Source organism: Coregonus lavaretus (assembly GCF_964263955.1).
Source record: "Coregonus lavaretus genome assembly, chromosome: 3".
NCBI lineage: Eukaryota > Metazoa > Chordata > Actinopteri > Salmoniformes > Salmonidae > Coregonus > Coregonus lavaretus.
In genome coordinates this window covers 21,559,772-21,565,907 of record NC_139990.1, presented here as the reverse complement: position 1 = coordinate 21,565,907, position 6,136 = coordinate 21,559,772, and the positions used below count along the sequence as shown (strand labels likewise).

The following is a 6,136-nucleotide window of genomic DNA, read 5'->3' as shown; positions in this document are numbered from 1 at the left end:
ATAATATGTTTTGAATTTTTTTAATGTTTGCCGTCTAGTTGGCATAATGTAAGGAATGTGAAATAATTTATACTTTTACTTTTAGACTTTTACTCAAGGAGTATTTTACTGGGTGACTTTCACTTTTACTTCAGTCATTTTCTATTAAGGTATCTTTATTTTTATTGAAGTGTGACAATTGGATACTTTTTCCACCACTGGCTATCGGGACACTATCATTACAAGTAAGTGCCCCTCAAGATAAACTTCATTACAACTAGCCACATCCAGTGTAACAACTAGTAATTATATTGTACTTCACATAGTAATTACATATTACATGTACTCTATGGTGTACTAGTGTGTTTATTCTCCCACTTGGATCGCACTTCCAGAAGCTTCAAAATGAGGGCCAGGTTGTCAGGATGGGTAATGTACTGTATAAGTACATATTAGTTACAAGTAAGTACCCCTCAAGATACACTTCATTTTTACTAGCTAAATCCTGTGTAACAACTAGTAATTACATTGTACTTGGGCAAATATTACATGTGCTTTGAAATAGTGTCGTATTCCTCATCTGGGATGACACTCGTATTAAATCTGTTTTCGTAAACTCAACCAAGTTAACCCATATGGTACGCTTTATTTTTTAGACAAGTGCTAGCAACAATGTTGACTGGAGATATATTTTGAACAGTTCACATTCATGGTTAAGTAATTAGAGCCTATTGACCATAGGCTATAATCTCTCAGACACCCAGCGCATCGACAAGATATCCAAACCTTTGTCACAGTTGTTAATGAATCAGATGCAGCTGAGAAGAAGCAAAACACTAAGTTGGTGAATTTAGTGGAACACTGCCCATTTGTAACAAGCATGGTAATAAGCATTTGTTGCTACACTTATGTAATTACAGACCACAATTACTACCAGATACATTGTAACTATGAGTCGCTTCAATGCTTATTAGTGTAATTACACATGTAGATACACTGTAATAAGGACCCCTTAAAAGGAAGTGTTACCGTGAATTTGGCCCAATACCTTTGGTCCCATAAAATGGGGGGACTAAGTACAAAAAGGGCTGTAATTTGTAAACGTTTCACCCAATATGGATGAAAATACCCTCAAATTATAGCTGACACTTTAACCTCATAGTCATTATATCATTTCAAATCCAAGGTGCTGGAGTACCGAGCCAAAACAACAAGACCTTTGTCACTATCTCAATACTTTTAGAGCTCACTGTATGTTGAACAATAACTAAGCAGACCCTGATTGTTTGGCGCCCTCTTGCTGTAGAGTCAAAATACGACTGCAATAGTGAAATATGATGTATCTTCAGACTGATGGAGGCGGTCTTTGTCCAGTCATAATTTCTTCACATAAACCTTTCAGGAGACTGAGTTAAAGTGGCACTCCAGTCTCCTTTTCACCTCATTTAACACCTGATTTACTTAACAAAAGGCACATCTGAATTGAGTACCACAGTATGAGTCATAATACCCATAAAACTTACGGTAAAGCCCCGAAATGGTTCCAATCGTTTTTCCACCATTCATTTTTCCGTAAGGATTTTAGAACTATACTCTTCCTGTTTCTTCAAGAACGTTGTGGTGGGAAGCTAGCTAGCAAGATGGCAGAGAAAACAGCCTTCACATGGTGGAAGTATTCACATTATTTTTAATTGGTAGAAGAAAAGGAGAGAAACAAGAATAACATGCAAACTGTGCCTCTGGGATAAGCGCCTGTCAGCTGTGAAGAACCCAACTTCAAATATCAAGAAGCACTTTCAGGCCAAGCACAGTAACACCAGACTGGTGGAGAAAGACCCATGCCAGAGTATGACGGTGCTTCTACTCCAAAACAGCAAAAGTTAGATTTCTGTTCAACTAAACCTGTCACCCCAAGAACTAAATGAACATGTATGCGTCTTTGATGATTGTAAGTAATTCCTTTGATTGCATGCCATTTATTTCAATGCATTATGTTTTGGATTTCTTTGACAGTTTGCATTCATGGTCAGCAGTTTAGTGCACAGGTTAAATATATGTTCATGTTGAGCTTGTTGACTTAATAGCCTGTATTTAGTGACTTTAATATGTATATTTCGTTTAATAAAGCTGCTTAAATGTTGTTTTTGATTCATGGACAATGTTCCTTTGATGCAACACTTTGCATTCATCAGACATTTCGATAGTTGAATTTAGAATTTCTTTAGAACACTTGGACATAGGCTATTATTTATACATCTTTCTTTATTATCATAATGTGTATACATTTCTCCTCCATCATGCATTCTTTGTGGAACAGTTACATTTCAATAGGCTTCTGAACTACAAAGGCCAAATAATAATGCAATAAAAAAAAGAAGACATTGTTTCTTGCAAAATACACACTTCAATTTACTAAAAGAACTGAAAAAAACTATTAGGAAATCTGACAGAGATCTCGGTCTTGAGCTCTCCCATGATGTCCGATGACATCAGTGCTGCCTACAGTGTGGCGCATTGCCAACTCTTTAGGTGCTTATATATCCGGCGAGTACTAAGTAGGCAAGCCATTCTAAGGTAGTGTGCACCCTCTACTGGGCATAGCAATGACTAACACGCCCAAAGCATTTTAAGAGGGTTTTCTGTTTTTGGTAACACAAAAGTAATGTAAGGACTAGCAAGTTACTTTCCACAGTAAGTAACGGTGTAATGTAACAAGTTACTTTTAATGGTAGTAAAGTTGTAACCAAACGAGTTACTTTTAAAAATACCTTTCCCCAACACTGGTGTTTCTTGTAGGCTTACCCTGGCGTGCCGTTTTGATATTCGTGCAAATCTCTCTCGGACAAGGTAACTTTTATCAATATATTTGCCTGTAATTACCCCCAAAAATGAAATGCTAATTATCCGCTAATGTGGCTATCATACAGAACTACACATCCTGTCGCAAGCTTTGACGTAATCACTCAAGACCCAGGGTGGGGAAAAACCTCCATGTTTCTCCATGCAAACTCTCATCGACAAGTTGCAAGTAACATAGCGAATAGATATTATAGCCATTTTAGTTTCTCGTGTAAATAATTGATTTTGTATATTTCTCGTGTGATTTCTTGTTTAGCATTTTTCAATTATCTAGTTAGCTACCTTAGGTTTTTTAAATTACTAGAATTTTTTTAAATTACCCTGGCCTTTGTAGCGATCAGAAACAAGGATGGTTCTGTGCTAGGTACCGGATTGTAACCCCTACCCTGTTCAACACGTGCATTTGATCATTTTCCGACCTCTGTAAGCGAGAGGCATCGCTGGAGCTGTGTGATAAGGTAAGCCCTGTTTGCTAGCTGCTAACAAGCTATAATGGTTAGGTCAAAGATCTGTGGTTAGCTAGATGCTTTTGAAAATTATCTACATAACCACTGACTGTAGTTACGTGTACAACATACGTTACCTTCTTTACAAGTAAAAAGAAATCCAGCATTGGCTAGCATAATGACTGTTGTTACCTCTTGTGAGCTAGCCAGCTAGTTAACGTTAGCTCACAGTTTGTGTAGTAATACTTTTTCACATGCTAACTAACGTAAGCCCAAGGTGCTAGTTAGGCACCTTGGTTGGCTAGTTGGCTTCATTAGCTAATGTTGCACCGTATCTCACCGTGGTGTAGTCAGACATTCCTGACAGGTAGTGTCACCACCCGTGGGGTCAGGGGAAAAGTCTGACTACACGAACGATAAGCTAACATAACTATCTAGCTAAACGTTAACTAAATATCCATGCCCTGGTTGGGTAACATTAGCTAGCATGTCACCACGTGGAAAAGTGTGTACACGAACGATGAGCTAACGTTAACTAGCTGGCTAACTAGCTCACAAAGGACTTGTGGGCTCAATGTTTTTTCATAGAAAAAACAAATGGTTTTGTTCCACAAGTGCATCTGTTGTACATGACTAATAAAATGACCTTTAAGTCAGTTATACATGTCAGCAGCGATGGAAAGTAAGCTAGCCCAAGGCTAGTACTTTTCAGACTGGGCTAGTAGACATTGTGCCAAACTTGCCTGGCACAGTAGTGACATTTTTCCTTTACAAACATCGCATGCCACAGATTTAGGACCTGAATGTTACCCGGGCTAGTAGAAATCGTGGTCTGCTGGCCAGTGGCCAAAATTATTATGTTACATCCCTGCATGTCAGTCCCTTTCAGACTTTTACCATTACTATAATCAAGTCTGTGGGTTTTGGGATTGTAATATAGATTTTACCATTTTAGTAATCAAATTAGCTAACTAGTAAAAGTCACTTTTTTTTGTCTTTCAGATGGGTGGATCGGAAACCCAGTGACAACACCCGGGTTTGCAGCTGCCATTTTCCAGTGGGAAAGAGAAATGGCCCTTTATTTACCAGAAAAGGTGGCTCATCCACCATGGCAGAAGAGGAAGATCCAGACTGTTGATTGGGAATCAAGAACAAACAATGAGGCATGAGGATTAGGTGTTGAGGGACCACTTGTCACATTGTCCAAGGTAGGTTTGTGGTATGATAAACAATGCATTTTCTGTCTAGATAAAGATGTTTATACAGCATTGAAAAATACCCACCACTGACCAACAGGAGTGCATGGACATTCTGTGCCAGTGTGATCTGAGCGCAAGCGTCCAGTTGTGGAGACTACAGCTCATCGAGCCTGTGGACGGACAGGTCAGGAACTCATCAAATATGATACAATATTGTGTAAAACATTGACTTTGTAGATGCAACGAAATGTTGACTTTGTCTCCCCTTTTCCACATGTTTTAGACAGTGCATGAACAATTCAGCAAGGAGATCTGCTGGAAGTGATGTACTCTCTCTCTCTCACTTTGGGGGTAAGACATAATTTAAACATCACAGATATAAATTCTAACTGTGTCGATGATAAAATGCAATGTGAATTGTTTTGTACTACTGAATGAAACTGAGGAGATGAGCTCAGACCAGCCTTTGTGATTGAACTTGCATTAACTACATTACTTTAGTTGGCTGCTTTGAGCAAAACCTGAATGTAATATAACCTATTCTAGGAGCCTATTGTTTTTGTACGATCTTTATTCATTGTTCACTTGTTTTTCAAAAATGTCAGGTACAGGCAGGGATGGACTGGGGCCTTCAGCAAATAAGACGCAAGTGGCAATAAATAATTTGAACGTCACAGATATAAATCCCCAATGTGCCCATGATAAATTTAACTACAATACTTTAGTTGGCTGCTTTGAGAAAAACGTGTCTGTAATATAACCTATTCTGGGAGCTTAGTGTGTGTGTATGAACTATGTGGAATATTTTTGGACCATTGGCTTCCATGAAAACAGGTACTGACAGGAAGAGTAATATGAGTCTGCCAGAGGTCGTCACGCTGGATGGAGATGATGATGGAGGCTTTGGTGGTCAACACAACGAAGAAGCAGGTGTCCCTTCCAGTGATGTGGAGTTGACCTTGGACCTGGTTCCAGTAAGAATTGTCTTCACGGAGGCTGGACATTTGACCTCCACCACTGCTGTGGTGCACACCAGACCATCCGGTGAGGCACTCAGGATCCCAGAACCCGTGACCGAAAGCCATGACTCCTGCACATCCATCCCTGTAGCCATTTTGAATGCCTTGATGCCCTCCTCTTTGTTATCTGTGCCCCCACTTTGTAAAATATTTAATAAACTTTAATTTTCACATGAGGACATGTGCAGTTTTTCCATGAACTTTTAATTGCTAACTTGGGATTTTATCACTTGACATATCATATAGTGGAAGGATCCTATATATCAAGACTGTGTGAATGCATGTAACACTCCGAATAAATAAATACTGTACCTTTGAAGATGTCTCTGGTCGTGAACCTACAACACAAGCTGGATGTCTAAACAAAGTCCATTTTGAATGACAACATTCTAGAACTGAGTTATCACTCATTGAAGTCTTGTATCTGGGGTAATCTGGTTAATGATTATATAATTGATTAAGTGTCTCTTTCCTTGTAGAATGTTGACAGCTGTATAGAACACATTGTATTGTTAAGATGCTCAAACTTAACTTAATAGCTATACTCACCGACACAGGATAAATGTTATCCCTCATGCTGGCCCTGACCAAACTGGTAAGTTGCCCCTCACTATAGCTGCACTTCTCCACATGG

General features: G+C 39.0%; 1 long non-coding RNA gene across 2 annotated transcripts; it reads left to right on the top strand.

Annotated features, from left to right (window-relative positions):
* Window positions 1-2,970: 2,970 nt before the first annotated feature.
* On the top strand, window positions 2,971-5,821 carry LOC311115086. 2 transcript variants are annotated; one of them, XR_014611194.1, is made up of 6 exons: window positions 2,971-3,296; window positions 4,287-4,492; window positions 4,581-4,667; window positions 4,767-4,834; window positions 5,089-5,128; window positions 5,318-5,821. It is a non-coding gene; the product is annotated as an uncharacterized lncRNA (long non-coding RNA). The 2 variants fall into 2 exon arrangements; XR_014611193.1 differs by lacking the exon at window positions 5,089-5,128.
* Window positions 5,822-6,136: the final 315 nt, after the last annotated feature.